Source organism: Watersipora subatra, chromosome 6 (assembly GCF_963576615.1).
Source record: "Watersipora subatra chromosome 6, tzWatSuba1.1, whole genome shotgun sequence".
Taxonomy (NCBI): Eukaryota; Metazoa; Bryozoa; class Gymnolaemata; order Cheilostomatida; family Watersiporidae; genus Watersipora; species Watersipora subatra.
In genome coordinates this window covers 23502983-23527574 of record NC_088713.1, presented here as the reverse complement: position 1 = coordinate 23527574, position 24592 = coordinate 23502983, and positions in this window count along the sequence as shown.

The window sequence follows — 24592 nt, the reverse complement described above, 5'->3', positions numbered from 1 at the left end:
TTTTTCATCAAGTTTACCTATTGATATTTTAAACATATAAATATAGTATTTAAACAACCATACATATGGTATTTTATATTTTAAAATGTTAAAAAACATGCATTTTGTATTTCAAAATGTTTTTATATTTTATATTACAACCAAAAGATACAAACTATCAAGTGCAGTATATATACTACAGAGTGAACTGTGATGTCAAAGGTCAGCTGTTGTGCTCTCAAGTTTATGTAGTTTATTGCTGGAAATTAGCAGCTAGTTATTCAGTTGGTAGTCAACCCCTGTAGTAACTTATTATAATCCCTGTAGTAGCTAATTATAATCCCTGTAGTAGCTAATTATAGTCTAAAATAGGCTACAGACTCAATTTGTGTTACAAACTCTAAGAATGCTGAGCAAGCGGAAAGTTTAAGTTATCCTATCCTGCAAGAAAATAGTAAAGTCGCCCATGGGTCCAAACTCGCCTCAGTTTGAATGGAAAATATGGACCAATAACTTCTATAAAATTGTTCAGGTATCGACACCAAAACTTATGTTGGCAAATCAGCTGGTGTGAATGCAATTTTATATGCAATATTGCAATGTAAGGCTGCCAAAAAGAACAGAAAAAGGTCAGCAAGGCTCAGTAACAATTAGTCAGCTAACTAAGTCATCACTGGCAGGTCTGTGTATAGCATGGTGATCAGTAGAGGAGAAAAGGTCAGAGTCCACCACAAAGCTAAAGAGTAAAAGAAGCACACATCAACCTTTGAGACACATGTCAGATATCAGTTCTGGAAAAAGCAAAGCCTATTTTGGTATGGAAACCATAAACTACCATGGTCTATGAAGACAACGCCTGCGTAAAGGAAATTTAATAACCTATTCATCTTTGACACATCACATTGTTTACATCAGACCAACCAACTGATTTTAGGTGTCAACTGGACAGGAAAACCACCGATCACTGTATCTCACCAGAATACTTAAATCGATATAATTCTCAAAGTATGTCGTATATATGTTGTTCCGGCTATAGATCTTAAAACCTCGGAATAAAGAGTCCATACATAAAAAGATTCAATCTAGGACCCTGTCGTTCACTAGTCCAACCCCATGCCCATTAGGCCAGCGGGATTGAGTTGCTAGCTTGCTGATATAAGTCATTATATGACAGCAAATACCCAACGACATTGCGTACAACACGGGTCATAGCAAAACGTTACGAAAAGCTGTTGGCTCACATTATTGTAAATAGCTGCACCTCTGACGCACTGTTGGAAAACTTGACAGCTGCAATATTTTCTGATACTGATGTAAAAGGAACTACCTTGCAGGGGATTTGAACTTGCAAAGTTTGGTTTAGGAGACTGCTGCTCTAGCATCTGTGTTAGAGCACGGCAATTCTTATTTGTATGACAAACATCCTACAAATAAGATTTGCATTGCTTGAGCTTAAATTTTAGCATTTGTATCTTATGATAAATTTTGTCTTTCCACTTTGGGTGAAATTTAGATTTTGCATTTTAAGCACATTACATTAGTATTTTGAACTAGCTATGTAAAGGTAGTCCTCATAAACTATAAATCAAACATAAACAGATTTGTTAACTAAGTTTCCATGACATTTCATTTAGTCACGGATGTTCTCAAATAGCTGGCTTTTATAAGTAAACGGAGCCTCTGAAAAATAAGTATTACCAATTTTTCCCTGTTTAATTTTTTTTAAGTATGACCTTCATAAAGCAGAAAGTATTGAGTAAAATATATACCCTAGAAATTTTTTCTAGATCTTAAACACTAACAACAAAAGAAATAGAGCCATTTATATAATTTATACACTCGGTAAAATGACTGTTTTCAAGACATCATGGTCTTCCCTAAAAGAGGTAATGTGCTCAACCACAGCAAAAGGGCTGCAGTATGCTTAGTCAGCGTTTGTAAATAGCTTGCACAATTCTGACAAAAAGTCAATTGAAGTAGATTATTCTTCAACAAATTATTCCAAAATAACTTGTATAAAATGAACATATGAAAGTGAATAAATGAGATGAAATGAGGAGAGAGCAGACCAAACAGTCCAAGTGGTAGAGTATAAATACTACACTAATTTAAATATATTTTTGAAGCATTTCTAATTGCGATCATATTATTAAGATGTTCATTATATGCTACAAACTGTTTGGACAATTTTCTTAAATAATTTGGTTCTCAAGTAAGGACTATTATAATTATTACAGTTAAATATCAATTATATCGAAGCTTGAAGTAGGCCAATCTGCTGTTGATACAACAAACATATTCAAGATTGCACACAAGTCATCATTGATGTTCAAGAAAGGCTAGGAACTAGGCATGGCAAAACGGAAACTTCTCTTCATACTATTGAAAAACGAACCTTAGTGACGAAGCGAGGCAAGACAACTACTAAACTGAGAGTTGAGTGTTCATATGAACAGGAGAAGACAACTTGTGTCAAAATTAGAGATATTTAATGGATCTTACACCAATGCTTGGAATAAATTAACAGTATTACAACCTGGAAAAATATTTCTTCGCTTGGTAAAAGAAGCCACTTGGAGAGTTCAAAACCTTTATTTGTTTTATGGGAGACTCGGTTCAAAGTCCTACCGCACACAAAAAATAGAACTGGTAAAATACAACTATTTTATTATTTATTTTTTGATTAAAATTCAGTAGCATTTCTTTGATTGTTGTCATATAACTCAAACTCAAATTAATTGCCTGCTTTCATAATGTTTTGCTCTATCTATGAATAAGATATACACAACTTTAACTCTCCTTGTGAGTTTTTTTACATAAAAGTACCAGTTATTTTTTGTCAACATTTTCAATAAACCTAAACCTCATCTAAACCCTAGAAATAGAATTTTAGAGTATATGTTTAGTTTTACATACAGATAAAAATTAACACAGACAAACGCTAAAAACGCTAAACGGTTAAAACAATTTAGGAAATTGTTTTTCTTATTTAATTCATGTTGCATTATTGTCTTTTTCTCATTAGAAAACCTAAAAAAATTATGCCTAAATATATACGATGAATATTTTACTAAGTGACATTATAACTTCACAAGCCTTTTTTCCAAATCTGCAAACAAAATCTCCACATATCTAATTTATCCCTACTGCAGGTCTTAATGCGCAAAATCGTAACATAAGTTTTGAAATATAATTAAAAAATAATAAAACCAGAACGAAAAATTACTATTACCAACATTTTTAAGTTGCTACTAATTGTTTGGTATGCCAGCCATACTGCTAATTACCTTAAAAATTGTTAAAAAATTATACTGGAAAGAGTGGCCAGGGCCATATTCCCTGGGGTGGCTTGTTGGCTGAGCCGCCCTAACGCTCTAGTGATTTTTGCTGGTTAAGTACTAAAAATTGAAGTCTAAGCTTACTCACCTGGAATTCCCCACAATTAATTTATGAGCAACTAGCGGTATATATTGTCTCTGTGGTGATCTCGCCAAATGAGTGATCTTGTGAGACTCTGTTAAGACATGGAAACTAAACTTTATTGTTTATGGTGGGGGTGTTAAGAAGACCCCCAAACTTGCATTTTCCTTATCATAACATAACCAAATCAAAATATCGATGAGGAGCACTAGGGGAGGCTCGTATAAAGAATTTTCTAATATTTCACATATACAAAGATGTTGAAATAGATACAGAATCAGTTGTGAAAGATTTCCCCCATGGACACATTGACAGAACATGAGCTATTCCACCAAAAAAGTAATATCTCCTGTGCTGTCAATTCCCCTTGCAAAAATCTGTAGGGGCATGAGTTTTATGTAATAATTTTATTATCGTTCGTTGAATAAAGAAAAAAATTTGCTTTCCACGAACCATAAACAATATATTTATGTAGATTTTGATGCTTACAATGTATTGCATTTATGTATACTTTGAGAGTTGTTGATGCTTGAAATTTCCAGAGCTTCGTGGTGCCGCCCCGAACCTCGTTGAGGCTAACACCGCCGCCAATCCCCCAGATGTTCATAACATAGTCGTCCAACACTTGCCGCCCCAACTTGCAACCAGGGAATACAGCCCTGAGGGTGGCAAGAATAAATTCAGGTAGGTTTTTACTAAACGGCAAGAAACGGGACTCATTTACAGGTTGATTTTCAACAAAATTCACATTACAGTCATTTGGCATCAACATAATCACCATGTCTTACTTTGCTATGTTGTAGGTGCAACATATGTGACAGTGTCCCTACAAGGTCTTAAGAGCTCAAAAACAAACAGTTAATTGAAGCCATCGCGAAAACGCTGTATATTGGAAATCCCTTCCAAAGCAGCTCAAATGGGGCTTAGCGGAACACAATGGTTTCTGTTTACGCTTTCATGCCACCTCATTTGTCGAAATAGTTTTACAAATATACTTCACGCATTCAATAGTGCAATGTCTATTGTCCAAATGCCTCTTCTTCATCATCATTGCAATGCTGTCACTTTGAGCACTAATATATCAAAACCTATTGTAAAAGTTTATTCAACTTTTTTACCTTAGCTTGAAGGAGTGTATATCATCTTCTTATAAACGTGAGCAGCCTGCTGGGCATCTGTTATAGTAAAAAAATGGTTCGCGCTATATGGCAGAATGCAGGGGTCACATGATCAGATTACGAATAGACGATCAGATCAGGCTGAAATGAAACTGTAAACTGCATCTATATGTGATAGGGCTTTCCGGTAGAACCCGAAGTGTTTTTCATAAACTAGTGCTACAAGATGTTTTATATTGAGCCTTTCATTAGCCTAAAATTTCATCTGATAACCTCTCATGTCAAAACAACAACTACATTGTGTGATAACATCATCGAAATCAAGAGATTCCAAACTACGACATTTTTTGTGATGTATGTGATTAAATGTTCGTTTTTGAGCTTTTAAGAGCTTGTAATCACATTTTCATGTATTATGAACTTACAACACAGCAGGGTAAGACATGGTTATTCTTGTGATACCAAATAGCTGCAATGTGAATTCTGTTGAATGTTAACATTTAAGATGGCACTAACATGACAACGCTAACATGACGTGAAAATTCACGCCTCACTGATATCCTTACACTCTCCATTCAGTGAAATAATTAATGCTACCTAGCGATCTTATATAATCTCCAGTCTGCACGCGCGATATATGTGCGCTCGATAGAAACGGAAAGCCTATAAATGTTGTAGTTGTTTGCTCCTACCCAATAGCTATAGAACATCGGAATACGTACTGGCGCAACTATCGAAACTACTACCAGTAGTTACGTATTTGTCACTCTTCCTTTCCCTTATTAAGCATTGTTGAAATAAATGGTGGCAATTTGCTAGTGCGGATTGGAATGCGCGCACAAAGGGATACGCATACCGGTGACTTCCTCGTTCAAGTGCAGTTACGTTTTCGTTGCAATTATCTCGAGTTAAAGGTTGTATCAGTGAGTATTACATTTGATTACGTTGTTATGTCACATAAGTTAAATATAATGAGTCAATCTAGGTTGTTGCCACAATAGATCATAGTTTCTCAGCTTATCTCCTTACATCTTCACGTGATGTTGGTCTATTTTGACAGATGGCCGAAAATTTGTAAAGTGCGTGTATCGATTTTGCTCACAGACCATGCGGATAGCATTGCCAGTTGCCAAGAATGCATTGTGATATTGAAAGAACTGAATGCTTTGTTGCAGCCTTGTTGAGGTTTTAAAATAAATGCACCGTTAGCTAATTCACGTTGAGGAACAAAGCTTGGCTTTACTGACAAACCACTGACGCTGCCTAGGCGTATATTAGCGCAGTACATAAGAGAACGTGAACAATAAATTTGGAGTTGTTCATCAACATCGTTCTAAAGACATGAGTGCAACTTTTTTTATAGAATATTTTAGATGACACAAGTTTTTTCAGAAGTTCTGTACTTTTTGAGCAAGTTGTGTCTTCATGTCATGCCATTGCGTAAAACTGAGGTCAATAAATGTCAATCACTGTTTTGGTGAGTCAATCACCAACATCCTAACTATAGACTGACTAGTCGAGACTGGCTCAGTTTGTACTACTAGTAGCAATCCTATTTTTACTGTGAATCTTTATGACTTTGTGCATTTTATGAGATTTTAATATAAATTTTTAATGTATTACAAGTAACAAACATCACAAATTTGTCTCGCATTTAGATGTTACCCAGTCTACGACATTCTTATTGGTAATTTATACATCTTTGTTTCAACTTGGGAGTTGCCTTCTATTGTCACAGATGCTAGCAGCTGCTTTCCTCACTAGTCTTCAAAACTGTATTTTTAATTATAAAACATCTGATTTTATTGATAAAAATGAAATGTTTTTATTGTTATTGTCAATAAAAATAATATTAAAATACTATTATTTAATCATTAGAAAACTGGTATGAACTGTTTCAATTCTGGCATTTTTCATTAGAACTATTGACAGTTTTCCATCGCAATAAACATGAGCTTTCTAATAAATTTAGACTATAGCATTGATGTGTGCCAGTTTTCTGCCTAGATACAATGCTCTCATTTGTGTGCATTGCAATTTTATAATACAACGCTGAAGATATAATTTTAAGGAGTAGAAGTTTGTAGAAGAATATTTGAACTCTTAAATTATCTTGTATTCTTGGTATTTCATTGTAGCAATGGCTTCTGCATCAGAGGACATCGAATGCGAGTTTTGTGGTCTAAAAAATGATAAAATAGTTGATCCGAAGAAGCTGCCATGTGGGCACATAAACTGCATGCCATGCCTTACGTCACACTACAAGGAGAACGACATTTTCTGGTGTGGTCTGCAAAGTTGCAGGTAAGTAATATTCAACAATATTGTCATGTTAACATTAAAAATATTTAACACGTGAGAGAGTTAACACTTCAAATAGTGATTGTTGTTGAAGTTCTGCCTCTGATCATTGTACTCTTCAAGGACATTGATTGGTAGAACAGGTTGTCTGCTACTTTGTGTGCTTTTGGTAAATTAGCATTTACTTGCTTTCAACAGGCCCAAATGACTGACAATAGAGACAAACGAGATGTGTTGAAAATTGATAAAGGAAAGCTGAAGAAAGCTATTATGCTCTCCGTTTATACAAATTTTTATCGAACAATTGAGAAAGGGTTTATGCAAACTTGATTTGTCAAAATGAGTTTTTTTCTATAATTTTTCAGGACAGACTACAAATTCCATTGTAATTTTAATCTGAAATCAGCTTTTTTAGAAATTTGCTTTTTATTTTGTTTTGCAGCAGTTTTAAATATGCCAACTTTTAGTCAATCTCAAAATTATGTACACACAAGTTATGAGATGACTAAAATGTCTACATGTCTACAAGTCAACATGGAGCTTGAGTACCTGACATTCAGATTATCAGGCTGACACTCTAACCAACTGAGCTAATCAACTGCCTACCAAATCCTTAAATAATAGTACCAATCAAGGAATAAATATTGCTTTGTTACAGTAATAGCCAACAGATGGACGAAAGATGGTTAATAATATTATAGATAATTGAGAGTATTTCATTAGCAAATTGATCTGATTTGAAAAAAAAATAAGCTTATAGTTTTATTATGCTAGCATATCTATTGGAGCAAGCGCCTAATAAACTTATAGGATAACATAATATGTGACCTCTCGCGTGAAAATCGACCAAAAGTCGGCATTCACTATCCTTAGTAATGTAGCTTCGAAGTTTGTATTAGGTTTTTGGGGAGCACATGGCTACTTTGTTTATTATTTTACCCTAGCCCAATCAGAGTGTGAGGAATTCATTTCTGAAGTCAAAAAGTAATTTCATTGGCTCCTTATGCCGAAATTTTGCGATCAAAGTCGTTGCTATGCGATCGTGACATCATCAAAATGGCGACTCGTGAAGATTCTAAAACTTCGAATTTTTTTTAATCTGATGAATCTGAAGAAATTAGCACATTGCTCGATGATATTGATGCTGAATATAGAGAAACAATGTCTAGAGATACAGATTTTCATGTTACTGATGACCTGCAAGCTCGGATGCCCGAATTTATTAACAATGAAGAAGACGATGTTGAACCTATCAAAGGATTAACTGTTATTCACTCGTATAGTACTCGGGTTAATGACTCAGAATCACCTGCTGCCAGCTTACCAACTCATCCTATGGTGCCTGATGAACCTATTAGCTTCAGTTGCAAGTGGGACTGCATCAACAAATTTGATAGAACTCTGATTTCCAGTCAGCTGACTTAAAATAAAGGAATTTTAAAGACCGAGTTAGATTTGATTATCATGGGCCGAATTTCTACTTGTAAGGATGATGGAAACACCACATAACCTTTCGAGCATAAGGAGAAGATCAGAAAAAAGCCTAGATGCAACTTTAAATAATCATGGTGGGTCTTATTGAATTTTTTCTGATCAACCCTGTTCATTTTTGGTAGTACCCTAGGACACTTAAGTATTCGCGGCATCTAACTTTCGCGTTTTCGCGGAGTCATCATCACGCGAAAAATTCATGCGCGAAACTAAACTATCATAACGAATTAGCGAAAATTCGAAATTAAATAGCCATGTTCTACACAGGCCTGTATTCACTGGTTGCAAGTTGGGGGGCTAATGTTAGACGACTAGTTATGAACATCTGGCGTGTGGAGAAGGAGGGGGGGGGGGGTGCTGTAAGCTCCCAACAGGTTTCTCTTATGTAGGGCCTCAGCCGGGCCTCTCACGTGAAGTTTTAAAAAATTTTATTGGCAAGTATCAACATTTTTCTATTTTTTGAGATTTGCTTTGTTTTAGCTGATGTGACTGACAAAACGTTTTAAAATTAAAACAGGCAAAACTTGTATGCAGTTGAAAATCTCAGAAAGAAGACATCTTTTTCTTTTAAGCGTTTTAACAAAGATCATTTTTGCCGATTTTATTTCAAGTTCATTAAGTAGGATATGGGCAAGCAGATGTTTGCTAAAACTTGATATTTTGCAAACCTTTATAAAAGTCGTTAACAAGAATATTTTGCCGCTGATGAAGATAATAATGACGCCTAAGAACTACTAAAAGTTGATGTTTGTATCTATGGCTACGAATAAAGTGATATTCTACAGCGATAAAAACCTTTCTATAGCCGTTGGACTATGAAATTCCTAAAATGTTGGGGCGTCTTAGCCGGCCAGCTGTCCAAGGGAATACGGCCCTGTAGTTCATTGATATCCACAACAAAATCGTGATATTAGAAATGCAGATAATTTTGTGTGTGATTGAGCTCATTGGGAAATTTCTAGTAAATTCGTTAATACACCAAATGAGCAGCATGGCAAAGCAAATTAAGATAACAAGTTTTTTTGGAAAAGCCAAGACAAACGAAGAAGATGATGATATCAGTTTAGTCACCGAATTTGTAACTGATGAGGATGAAAGTCTGGTAGGTGAAGTCATACAATTAAATAATACTTATTGTAGTGATGAATTTTACTGCCAACCAAAAACGATAACAACCCTCACCAGGTCCAACCATGTTATACAGTTCTGGTTGTGATGTTGGTTGTTATCTATTTTCTTTTTTATGAGACATGTACTGTATTTGATTTTTTTTAAATTTGAAATATTGTGAACTCAAAACGTGCCATGGCCATCGCTTGCTATAAATACTTGAGATCTAATATTGGTACCATATCGGTCACGACAGAAAGGACCGAGACGTCATTGATAGTCCAAGAAACAAATGGCAGCAAGCGATCACGTTGAATTATCGATTTCTGCCATACATTTATACCTGCGGGTTACAAATACAAACTAGTCGCAAATATAAAAACTTTTTTTACTAGAGGACCGGACCTGGGGAATCTAATTTGTTTTTTCCACTGTATTTATTTTCACATCACTATATTTTCGCACTCATCAGAGCTGCGAAATTAAGTTGCAGCGAAATTTTACTCTGTGTGCTACTCACGAAGCTAAATACTAGCGAAATATAAGTGTCCTAGGGTAATAGTATTATAGGTGTAGTTGCCTACTAGTTGCTGGCCCAGTGTTTGCCTCCCTGAGTCACATAAAATTACATCATACAATACATGACTCAGGGATCAGTCGTACTCACTGGCCTGAGTTAGGTGTGTTTTCACTCATAATTGATTGCCCGTTGCCACATGACTTATTCAATGGGTCAATGCTTGTGTGTTTACTTTTTTGCCTGCTGACTTTAATCCTATGGCATGAGCAACCAATCCCTTCGTCACACGATCACTAGGCCACTAAGTCTATTACTCGTAAAAGTGTGTCAAAGTCAGAATCCGTTGCCAATCACCACATTAGCTCATTTTTTAGATTTTTTTCTAAATTAATTACGAATTAAAGGAAATTCTAAATTAAAGGAGTTTAATTTTAATTTAAAGGAACTTAAGGATTTATTTCTAAATTAAAGGAATTAAGAGCTTTCACAAGTTTTCTATCAGCCAAGCTTACCCCGGTACGATGACAGGTTATTCTCATAGATTGTTGTGTGTACTGTTTGCTAACCATGCTACCAGGGTCACTTTGATGCACAGCCATGTTTTTGTTTTGTTTAGGAAAAGTTCAGACGTATCTAGACCTCCCTGCCATGAAGTAAGACTCGAAGGTATCAATGGACTGCCGAATGTGATAAAACCTGAAGGTTTAGACTATGACCGCCAATAATACATGCATACTAACATTCGAGAATTTTGCCGTCTTGGCACTGAGGGTTTAGTTTGCCTGAAGCCTCATGGTAAAAGACGTAGAACGTGACCATAGCATGAATTTTAACCTTTTTCTGAGTCAGATGTGTGTAGGAATGTAATCGTGGTTTTGGGTCTGATACCCCTTGTGTTTTTTACACTCAGTGTTTTGGCAAAATAAACCTCAGTATGGATTTCAGATGTGATGTTAAATCCTGAAACCTATCAGTTAGTGGTGATATACCTAGGAGCTTCTCATCTTATTCCTAATGTGCGGTTAGTGTAAAGTACGGATGCGTAAAAATGACAAATTTTTTCAATTTAAGAGCAGGGTTTACCAGTCTTCCGTTGTCCTGACCTTAAAATGATGTACACCAGCTGTTTCAGCATGTTTACTTACCCTATAGACCAAGTTTCACCTCATTCAGTGAAATACAAATGGCCGTATCCAAGGAGAACCTAACGTAAACAACCTATTTCTGTGTGTCGCGTCTTTATTCGCGATTTTCTCAATTTCAGATTTTGGGAGTTTTGGCTGACGTGCCTTCCAAAAAGTCGCAATATCTCATGAACTACTTAAGCTAACTCAAAAGTTCAAAATGCTTTAAATGCTCCACAAATTTCTGCATCTGGCTGTGTTACTAACTCAAAATCTGAAAATCCCTCATTTTGGTTGATTTTCACATGAGAGGTCACATATATTGCTGTGACAATATTTATAATGTTATTTTATTATACTATTTTTGGAATGTTCTGTTTTATGCCATCTCTGGTTTTTAGCAAAGTGTATAAAATGTCTCCTGAAACGCTACCTGATTTTGATGATGCGCAATTCTGTGACACTTGTGTCAAGAAGGGTCAAAACAAGCGTCAAGCTGTGTCATATTGCACGGATTGCTCCAGAAAGTTTTGCATGAAGCACCTTGAGGTATGTAACATATGCACATGTAGTATATTAGTTTATTTGTCATTACCATTCATACCTTCAGATTTCAGCTGGCCACACGAAGGTCATTTTACAGATAAGCATACTTCCTGTTGTTAGCTCTGTTATTCTTTAGATATAAATATAATGGTCCAGTTGTTTACTTGTATTAACAGGCAGCAATGTCTCTCTCTGTAAATATTTACTCTAGCCACCAGCTCATATGCAGCATTAGATTATTGGGGGGTGACCTGCCATTCGCTTATTATTTAGTAGGAGAAAATTTGCACATAGGCTATGCAGTTTCAACTAAGTCATATAGTTGATCACTAGAGGTTTACTACGAAAGAGCCTTTTCTATGTGGTTATTTTATAAATCAAAGTTACTCCTAATGGTTATCCTGATAGTGGAGCGGGAGATTCACTAGTTAGCGCTTGTTCTGCTATTCCATTTAAACATGATTATAATAGGCAGTCGGTATACTAGTATACCAACTGAGTAATGTGTTATATGAGTTATATGAGTAATGTTATACTAGAGATGATAACATTATGTTTGTAATTTGTGTAACTTCAGCTGCAACACAAATTATGCACGGTAGTCTTTTGTATGTTTGTGTTTTTTGTATTTATATTTTTCTGTATTTTCTTCCCATTATTCATTGATACAAAGGTGGATATTATACATCTAGCTATCAAAGCTATGAATAGTGAATATGCTTTATTATAGTTTACAAATAGATATCACATTGTCTTATCTGAGTCGCAACTGTTTCTTTACTTTGCCCAGAGAATCCAAAATTATCCTTAAATATCTTCAAATGTTAATTTATAATAATAAAAGCCTGTCACCAATATTTTGAATCTTTTTATTTGCCTGACAAATTACAATGATAGGAATTCTATGGCAACCACATATTTTTTTATTCTAGCAACTCGATTGGTTAATTGATGACCATCGCATCAGTGTCTATAGCCTGGTATCTTGTCATAACATGTTTGGCTTTATTTTAGCAACATGATGATGTACTTGGAGACCATCATACAATTCCTATGGCTCAGTATTTATCAAAGGAATGCCCCCATCTGCCAGATATCTGTACAAAACATGAGAATCAACCGCTAGTAATGGGATGTAAGGTCTGCCATACTATCAGCTGTATTAAATGTGTAGCAGATTCAACCAGATGTGATAATGGTAAGCTTATTGAGTTAACACTGTAACTTATCAGTGAACTCATCAACATAGGGGGATCTTGCTGCTGCTGTTATTAGTGAACACTAGTATTATTCTGGCATAATCAGCACATTGACTGACAAATTTGAATTTGGAAAGAAATTTTCATTAATAACATATGGCTGAAGATATTTTGTATGTAAAAAGCAAAAAATCATTGTGTTCTACATTGTTGGGCAAAAAAGTCAAAGACCAGTGTCATCGTAACCCCAGGGCACTCTGTAGTAGGCAAATTGGTCTGAGGTTTTGCTGTAGCTGATGCTAGTGAACACCATTCTATTAGCATATGTAAAGAGTGCTTCATATTTACATCTGCTGCCTTGTCATGATTGGCTGGCTGATAATCAGTTAGTGTATTTTATGAAGAAACACAAATTGCTTGAAATAAAAATAAGCTAACTTGTAACTAAACCTCGGCTGTTTTAAAATATAACTGAAATATTCCGACAAACACTTTCGTAACTAATAAAACTATTAGAAACAGTTGTTAAAATATTCAATTTATATTGCAAGTTTTTTGATGAAAATTGACTACAATCAAGGTCAAAGACAGATATCGCACACTCGCCTGACAACTTAGTAGAATTTTACCGTTACTCCTATTTGTTCTTCAGTCTGTTTCATTTCTCCTCATTTAAGAAGTTTAATGTACCCACTTTTTGCAGTTATAACATTGCCAGGGAAGCTCATTTGATTCAGGAGCTTTATCGGTCTGATAACATTTATTACATGGAAAAGTGGTTAGGTGTGTTGAACCGCCCTGAACTGTTTCAAGTCTCTGGATTAGCACAGGAAAACATCATATTTATACATCTTTTAGTTGAACTTATTTCAACATATATAGTCAGCAGCTAGAGATCAAAGTTTGGTATAGATGATGCTACACAAACACCTGCCTTCTGTCTAACATCTTGTGGTTTGTATCATATTCATACTTTCTGTTTGATTTGTTTCTTACTAACAGCTAAGATAATATTACACAGGTGGACCACATGACTTCCAGTTGCTTGAAAATCTGGCTGCCTCCCTCCTGAGTACTATGATAACAGTAGAGAGTGCAAAAAAGGATGAGGAATATGAAAAACTTTTCAAAGAAGTATCCAAAGTTCAGTCGGACTATGATGCTAAAACAGAAAGCATGCTTCAGCTTATTCATAAAACAAGAGAGAGTCAGGTTTGTAAATATTATCCTCGCTACAAGGTTTCATGCTGGTAAAATCAGTACCTAAAATCTATCAGTTACTCTATTAAGGTAACTAATACGGACTCTATTGACAGAATATTTTTAGATACTTATTAATAAATATGTTAGGAAACTGCAAAAGCAGCATATACTACGAGTAATTTATCTGGTATTCACTGAAACAAACTGGTGTTTTATGAAACTATCATTTTGAATGAGTGGTTGCAGCGAAAGCAGACACGCTGACTTTTGCGGACAGCAAGATATTGGTCGAATCTAATAATTTTTTATTATAGAATGAACATCCCACCTTATAATGTCTCTAATTGGGATTTATGGCACAATTTTCCATCTATTTTCTTTTTATTTCAGTAAAATGCAGCCTATACCCTATTATGCACTGTATAGCTACTGAAAGATGTTATGTTTTTGTTTTAACTTATCTCCTCTTCTTCTTCTTCAGGTTTAACCAAGTAGTTGCTGTGATACTGAAGCAATTGTGTTAGTATGACAAGGAGGCTACAACTCCTGATTATTAGCTTTTCTATTATTTCCATTTACTATTTTCTGTTACAGCTGAATGCGGTTAAAGTCAAATATGACACACTTGAGAAACAGGTGCTAGAAAACCGCCAGAAATCTCAAACTAAAATTGCTGATTTTGTCGAAGATGTGTTGCTCAAGCAGTGGAATAGCCTGAGAACCCATCAAGAGCTGCTTGAAACTGGGATCAAGAGCCATCCCCCAGTAAGTTATTAAGCAGTATTGTTATTCAGGAGTTTAGTAATGTGAATGAATTATTGTACTAACTGTAGGTGAGTGTTTGTGAATATGTTGGTGAACATGTATGTACGAGTACTTGTGTGGTAATGCACTTGAGGTGTTTGAGGTGGTTGTATTGATACGCATATATATTATTGAGCATGTGTGGATAGTTGTGTTTGTACATGTATTGACATCAGTTTCCGTACTTGTCAGTTTCATGCAGTGGATTCTTGTCTATGTGTCAGCATATCTGCTGCATACAATATTTTGATCCACTCAGTCGGAATGATCTACTTCATAAGGCTCCTAGACTTATTGCTCATGACCTACTGACATCATACTATCAGCTGGCTGTTCCTTTTCTTCCTTCAATGGATCTGAGTCTATGAACTTGCTATTACTAATGTACCATACATTGTAAGCTGTCTACTAGCTCTCCTTACTTGTATGTTTCCATTGCTTAGTCTACACTCTCAGCCTTACCATCCTGGCTTTACCTACCATCAGTCATGTTCACCAGGTACCACTTGTCAGGGCTTATATTCAGCATTGGCAGTTCCCCTATAAATACACTGATTGTAAGTTTACCAATTTATACATTACATATCTCTGTCCTTCTTCTATTGATTCTATTAGGGTAACTCTATGTTTAGGCAGCGATTGTGAGAGGATTCAAGGAGTTGAAGGCTCAGCTCGACCAAATCACCCAAGAGCATTTGCCAAAACTCCAACTCACAGACCAGCTACAGTTAAAGCAGATAGGTATGAATAACTGAAGATGGATGTATACATTTTCTATCATCATTGAAGGGTGACCACACTACTGCATGTACTGTACTACATGTTTGTTTTGTACATTTTTAGTATTTTGAATAAAATTTATGTCTTTTTATTTCTTGTAAAGCTTGTATTTAGAATCTGAAAATTTTGGCTAGAAAAGGGAAAATTTTCTTAGCTTTTACATCAAAATACATATCAGGTTGCTACTGGCATGGAAGCCTTGATTTTGAAGCATGTGCCCTGGTGGGTTGCTGGTGTGAAATATCAAAAAGACATCCATAAGTTCATGCGGTCAGTAAGTCCAAATTGTATCTGTGATCTTAGTGTTAACTGCCGCCTGTCACTTTCTACTGTACTAAAATAATAAGAGGATTACTCTATTGATGACTCATGAATGAATCTAATAAACCATTATTAATAAAGCTATTAACAATTACCAAGTTTTTTCAGCCTTCTGTCATTTTAATTTTTTGACATATCGATAGTTGAGATATTCTTAATATAAATTGCTGGACAAATTAATGTAGTTGTTAGAACTGCTCATTAGTTTCAGGTCCAGTGTTTAAAGCACATAAATTACATAATTTTGTGTTGTGTTTTTCAATACATCACAGTCTTGGCTTTCGAATGAGCTATTGTTTGTCATAGTGTGACAGACATTGGTTGGTATTTATAGGATTTCCCCAGAGCTCTACCGCAGAAATGTTTACTGGCGTAGGCTCGGAAATTGTGATGTCACAATTCTCATATGCGATGTTGTGTGCTCTTACCGCCTATTCTATTGCTTACCACTTATATTTATCAACTACGATAATGACGCTAGTGTCAGGCGAAAATAGGACAAATCCAGAGAACCAATGACGATGACAAAGGAATCAGTGTCATTAGTTCTCCATGTAGAGATTATTTCTATGTATAATAAATAACTCAGATTCTAAGCATCATACTATGTTTTCCCGATGATGTTATGCAGGGCTAGTCTAGCCCTCTCAATTTATTGTGATGTTGAGGGTTGCGACTGAGACTAATTAGTTTCAAGCGTTGCGCAATCTCGCGTAAGTGCGATCGGCATATAGTCCTAGGGCCTCGCAACCGCAGGTCACATTTTAATCGATGTGATTTCATTACCTTTATCAATGACAGTACATTTATTAAAGCATAATTAATTAACCCAAAACATGTGTTTGTATTGGTCGGGCGTTAGCACGATCCCGGGCATTGTTGATTATTTAGAATCCTAGTTTATTATTAGCGCTCTCTGAGTTTAACAGCACTGATTGTCACAGAAAAGCGCAGCCTCAATGGCAGCAAAAAGGATCGACTACCTAAGGCTAAATAATAATTGTGACACCACATTTTGAGAACCTGAACCAAGTGTTTTCTTTTTGCAGGACATACTTTTGACACCCTGTTTTTCATAGTTCTATTGTTCTTTGTGTATTGAATATAGGCTCATTCGAAAGCCAAGACTCTGATGTATTGAAATATATAATAAGAAAATTATGTAATTTATGTGCTTTTAACTATTTTGGTACCACAAGCCGATGTATCGGCTTTCGCGGTAGTAGAAGTACAGACAGTGAGCTGATGAGTCGAGTTGTCAGTAGGGTTTCACTTTTCTATTCATTACGAAGCCTACAAATTAACTCGACCTATCAAGTTTTACCTCCAACGAAGCAAACTGGTTGCCAATCACACGTAGCCAATCAAAATGTTTTGGCTGAGCAATTCCATTTCTTCCTATTTTTCAACACGGAAAAACCAGATCAGTAAAAACAATGGCAGTAAGAAATTTACCACGTTTGTTTTATGCAAAGGAAGCTTAAGGGATTTTGCAAGACTCTCTAAATGAATTTATATTTATCTTGTAGTGAATCTTGTTTTTTGAAGAAAATGCATTTTAAAATAAAACAATATCTGCATTGATTCACAAGATATTGCGTAAATACTAACGGTATATCTATTTTCAGAAAATATGCTTGAATGAATTCGGTCAAAATAGTGATTTTGGCGTAGTAGTGAAAGATTTGAAATACGTTTTATATCACAAATATCTATAAGTCTCATAGCCTCATTGTCAGTTATGCGCAGCCTCCATATTTTTTAACTTTGCGCTGTCAAACCAACATTTACAGGATGAGTTTCCATGACTGTATATTCACATAAAAATTACCATTGTTACATAGAATACTAGAGCAACTTTAACCACAATAATAGTTAATAGTCTGGTGTTTAGGCAAGAAATAGCTAGGTAAAAAGAGCCAGGTTGGCATACCTCCAAGTAATTCATATAACAATGGTTAATATAGGATGCTGCTGATAACAGTTGATATTAGTATTATATAACTAATTATTAGTTTATAGTTGTACAGTATGGCAGCGCTGTCATATTGACTGAATGTTGAGTTATTTTCAATTGGATAAAATATCCTTTCCTTACTCTACTTGTCATGTAAGGAAGAGGAAAACTCATGAACATAATTTTATAGTTAGATACAGAGCAAAGTGAAGATGGTTATATAACTGGAATTTGCACTACTATGAGCTAATATATTTCTCTCAAGTACAATATTTCTGTGTATAATATTTAATAACTGTTGCTACTCACATGTACACTCTATATACTACAGGTGAGAGGAGAGATATCGAATTAGAAGTTACCTCCTCTCATGATATCCTCATTGAAGAACAAAAAGCTCCACCTGTTCAACTCCCCAAGTCCCTCACCAAACTGTCCTCCATACAACTACCAGCCTTTCCCTTCTCCATCTGCCACTATAAGGGTAATACTTATATTGGACTAGATGATAAGACAGTCAGCAGAGTAGACATTGATAATAAGATCACCAACAAGTTCATCTCTACTTCTGGCAGAGTAAATTCTGTCACTTGTTACAAGGAAAGATTTTACACCTTATCCGGTACTAGTCCTTTTACAATTGGTGTCTACAGCATTTCAGGGGAATTGATCACCAGCTGGAAGCATCCTTATCATGGCTTCCTCTCTGACACGCTGGTGATAATTGAAGACAAGGTTCTTATCGCAGACCCATCCAACACCAGAATCACTACCTACTCCTTAGATGGTCAAGTTCTACATCATACTCCCTGTCCTCTTCTCGCTGATAGCAGTGGTGTCAGAATGTGCGCCCCTGACAACAACTCTCTCATAATATCATCCTTCAGCCATTCCAAAGTCTTTAAAATAGACTGGACCACCCAGGGAGTCTTGTGGACCCTCACTAAAGTGGAGAACCCTCAAGGGTTGGTCAGCTATGGAGAGTATATTCTACTGGCTGCATCCAATAACAAGACTATCTATGTCATTAATTCTACTACAGGTTAGTTATTAGTATGATGCAGGGTTGTTATAATATATATTGTTATATTATAGGAATATATTTTAATTAAAATATGTAAATGGCTACACAGAGGGTAACCATATATTTTTAGCATATTAAATAGTTCATGATAGACTAAGCTCCTATTTTTTCAAACAAAACACTTTAAAAGGTATGTATATGGTTACAAAGAGTTGAGCCATATAATAGTGTAATCTATGATATATTACTGCATCATAAGCTGCGCTTACACTGAAAGTGCCATATATAATACCATATAGTAGACCGAGCTTATATCGCAGAATGATATTAAAAAGAAAATTATTTTGTAATTTATTAAAGGAAGCCCTTGACTCACATTTTATTCTATTATAGACTGAGCTCCAAGAAGCATTTGTTCTTTGGCTAACAAAAAGCTGGCCATCTACAGTATTTGCAGCATTTTAAATGTGAATTATAAAACTGCATGATAAACTGAGCTCCTGCTGATGGTAGACTGAGTTCCTAATGTACGCTAAATAGAAAAAAAAATCACTTTCAAATAATGATTTTAAGCCTCATAAAAAATGCATGTATCTATTATTAGATTAACCCCTTCATTTAACATTCTCTGTAACAATGGCTTTTATTGTGATATGAGAGAACCAATCATCTGCAGCTATGAAATATATCATGTAATTTCATGTCAAATTGTATGCTGCCTCCATGTTTCTTCTATTTTAACTGGAAGACCTGGCTGACAGCAGCGTCTATGTGTAACTAATATTCATCTGTGGAAGTCTGACTGTGTATTTATTATTATATATTGCAGGGAAAATAGTCTCTCAGATGGTACATGATGATATAGCTGGAGGTAGTGTGTACTCCTTAGAAGTGTATGACTCCACCATACTTGTACCTAAACGGGACAGCTCGAATCTCTCTTTCTATAAAATTGTATAACTAATAACTAGAGAGAGTTGATTATAAACATGTTGATTCCTTCTATTATTACTAGTGATTATTATATTACTAGATGTTCTTGATGACTGTCTGTAATCCTTGCTATATGTACATATGTCTGCATGCATCTGAATATGTGTGAGTATAAAATGTGTGTTTCTACTTGTCTATGACACTCTGTATGCTGAGCAATCAGAGTACATACACCATAGTGTTGGAGTGTATAAGTATATATATACATGCATGGGTGTACATATCATGTTATTTGTAGCCATGTTGACAACTACATGCATCCTTGTAGTGCCTAAATAAGTATGTTTGATTTTATGTGTTGGTCTGTTTGAATGCTGGTATATTTGAGGCTGGGTTCCGGCATTTGTGGACCAGAATGTCTCATTTTTATACTTGTTTGGATTTTTTTCACTGTGTTTTTGAAATTTAAAGGTTTGTAATAAATTATATTGTCTTTGGGCAGAAAATGTGAGACTATCATAGCAGGGCAGTAGAATATCTCAATAGATGAAAGGTCAGAGAGCTCTTCAAACTTTCCTTGATAAACATCCATAGAAATAAAATCCAACGAAACCTGGAAGCTTGCCAAACCTTCTAGAAGAAAGCTGGTAATAAGCAATTAGAAAAGTTATAAAGCATCTAATAGAATTGCCCTGCTATACTGAATGTTGTGAATGTTGGCAGGTAGATAAGAAAAACTGCAGGTTACAGAAAACAGACATAAGTGCATATGATTATTAGCACATGTAGTATGTTATAACATAGTCTTCATCATGAACAATCAGTATGAGAATAGATATACTCATTTACTGTAATCTGTTTACTGGAGATTATTATCTGTCTGTAGGAAAGGTTAGAAGGTCGGTTCACGGAGCTAGTCAATTTTAAATATTTCTCCAATTCCTAAATATTAACCCAGAATAATGAAGAAAATGAACTAATAATCAGGACACAATTGTTCTTCGCAGCGATTTGATTTTTTGGAAGTTTGCCAACTCTAATAGAAGAAATTTTCTTGATTGACACACCACCCTGTGTATAACGAGACCGCTTGTATAGAGCTGAATTTATTATGGCATTGCCGTCTGGAAGCTTGCCAAGTCTGCTAAAAAAAGTCAATATGCAGTGTAAAAATCCAGCCAGTGTGTAACAACCATATTTGTGCAGTGTTAAAATGTTATGTTAATTTACATGCTTGTCTTCTTTGGATAGATATGGTAATAAAATAGTATAATCGAATAATTACTGTGTTAGCTCAACATAGATATATACAAAGAAAAAATAACTCTGAATTATCCTCATACATCCTCGCGTTAAATAATATTAGTGTTACACAGAGAGCATTTGGTCTCTAGTTTGTCAAACAGTGTTACAACCGGTTCAACAAACTAGAGACTTTACCAATAGATTATAGTAGTATCTATCAGTAACTACATTGACTAATATACAGCAAGAACAGACATTGTTGACTGGTCAGAATGTAGCCACTGTATGATTTTCATGAAGTCTCTAGCATATTATCAGAGACCTTAAACATCAACCAGCGTATCTATCCGTTGATTATGGGGAGAAATGTGTTAACTAGTTAGTTGCTGGAGACAAGAGGAAAGGTACCATCTCCTTTATTATATGTCAGTTGATAAACTTGTTTCACAGTGAAGTCTGTTAATCAGCTTGAAAAACACGATAATTATATTTTACAGAAAGTAGAATTTAACACAAACAGTTACTCTTATTTTATAACATCTTCTTCATCACAAACTAGATTAGAACATTAGTAAAAGATAATGGGATCGCAAAACATATTATGGAAATGTTTACTTTTCTATACTCGTTTCCATAAACATAAATATTGCCATAATTTTATGGAAATATAAATTTTATTTCTATAGTAAAATGTCCATTTCCATAGTTTTATGGAAATTGAAATATTATTGTAGAAACATGGAAATGTTATGGAAATGGAAACAATAGGGAAATGAATTATGGAAATGTTATGGAAATAATATGGAAATGTTATGGAAATGGGAATAATATGGAAATGAATTATGGAAATGAATTATTGAAATGAATTATGGAAATGATGTTAGAAATATATTCTCAGGTGTATGCTGACTAACTGATTTATTTGCAATTCTACCAGAATATATATAAACATTGGATGTAAAAACAATGGTTGGACAATAACAGATTAACCTGGGTTCAACTAAAGTCAAGAAACCACATTGATGACTTGTTGCTCATGTAAACAATGTCCTCATATATGAGTCAGTTAATGTCTATTGAATTACTTCCTGTCCACAAAATGAATTATGGAAATGGAAATAATATGAAAATGAATTATGGAAATGTTATGGAAATGGAAATAATATGGAAATAAATAATGGAAATGTTATGGAAATGGAAATAATATGGAAATAAATTATGCAAATGTTATGGAAATTGTGACTACTTGTAACCCCTTGTAAGAGAATGGGGAAAACTTGGTTATTACTTGAGAGCAGTAGTGAAGAGATAGCGTAGAGATTATTCTCTTGTTAGCTTTTGATACCAATACTACAGTCAGTTTCAGAAATACAAGAAATGATTAATAGCAGTTGCCTCCCCAATCGGTGCTATCAGTAAAGTGCATAACAAGGCTCATGATTATAGAAACACTTCTAGATTACATAGTAACCTAAAAACTTAGAGCCACTAATAAGGGACGAGCTGGGGACCTTCCTTAACCAGGAGTTTGAGCATCTTGCTTTTCATATAACTCGTTGATCTACTTATGAAATGATCAAAACAAACGGAAGCATCTTTGATAAATTGGTTTCTACATTCTATGTTTGACCTTAAATTACCAAAGTAAAGAAAGTATACAATTATACCTTAATAACACAAGTTAATTTTTGTCAAATGTACAAAAGTGTTAATTTATTAGATAACAACAAGCTATTTGAAGTAGTAATTAAACACATTTGATTAAACGCTAGTCAGTCATTTCTCCTTTGGGAATCAATTGCCTCATTCATCGGTTTTGACAGTTATTTTCACATGACTTTAGTGTCCTATAAATGAAAGAAGTATAAAATTATATGTCCTCTATGTTCCGTATGTGGGTTCTAGACACACTTGTGGTATTAATTTTCCCTTTGTTTATTCTTCCTATGGCCAGCTAAACCACATTCTGAATGTCAAGTAACTGGCATTATCCTAATCACATTGTTAAATAAATACAAATAATATAGTAACTCATTTACTTGAGTAATTATAGAATAATTATAATTTCATAACAGGTCTGCAATATCTACAATGATTCACACTGTTTAGTTTAAATGCCTCAAAGTAAAATATATATTTATTACTACATGTACATCAGCTCTAATAAAAAGTAAACTCATATTTCCCTTGATTCTAATAATTTTGACCCAACACACACAATCTTGCTATGGCTTGTATTGACTACAGAAAGGTATATGACTCAATTCCTATAGTTGGACCCTTCAGTGCATAAGGTTGTACAATGTTCACCCTGCCCTTGTGGAGTTCATAAAGATGTTATTGACCCACCGAAAACGGAACTGACAGCTAATAGCAAAAAGCTGACTAGTGTCAGAATCAATTAAGGCATCTATCAAGGCCTATAGTTGGACCCTTCAGTGCATAAGGTTGTACAATGTTCACCCTGCCCTTGTGGAGTTCATAAAGATGTTGATGACCCACCGAAAACGCAACTGACAGCTAAAGGTAAAAAGTTGACTAGTGTCAGAATCAAGTGAGGCATCTATCGAGGTGACACCTTATCATCACTGCTCTTCTGCATATGCTTAAACTCTCTAAGTCATATGCTGGTGGAGGAACTTTTGCAAGATCAACTTGCAAAAACTTTTTGAGGACTTTAACAGAAAATATCGGTATTTTCTTACCATTTGAGATTATTTTTGGCGTTTGAGGTGACCTGACTTCAACAGTATTTCATAATTAAAATCGACAATACTTGATTGCGGTTAAAACATTCCGATCATTTGAAAGTGTCAGTATAATGTCTATAGTAGTAAGGAGATTAACAACATAGAAACACGTAGTGCTCTGACTTCAATGCAAAAGCTGACATCAATTATCTTAAAGGTTGACTTGCAACAAAATTCACATTACAGTTATTTGGTATGAAAAGATTTACAATGTCTTACTCTGTTGTGTTGTAGGTGCAAAATATGTGGAAAGGTGATTACAAGCTCTTAAAAGCTCAAAAACGAACAGAAAATCGCAGCCACACGAGACCGCCGTAGTTTGGATTCCCTTTCCAAAACGGCTCAAATGTGATGTGGTTGTGAGAGATGGGTTTCTGTTTACACTTTCTTGCATCCTTATTCGTTGAATTATTTTCACAAACATACTTCACGCATTCAATAAAACTATGTCTATTGTTCTTACGTGTCTATTTTATCATCATCGTAATGCTGTCACTTTTAGCAGTGATATCTTACAAATTACCGTAAAAAATTGTTAAACTTTTTAACCTTACCTCGAAGGAGTACATATCATTGTCTGATGATCATGACGAGCCTGTTGGTTACTTGTGATAAGCGAAAAGTGCTGCAAAATTTATTTGCGATGTATTGTGTAACGTTAACAGGTAACGACATGACGATTGAATGATGCCGAAACTAAACTGTAAAGTAGCGGAGTGTCTACATTTGATACGGGACTTCGGTAAAACCTGAAGTGTTTGTCATAA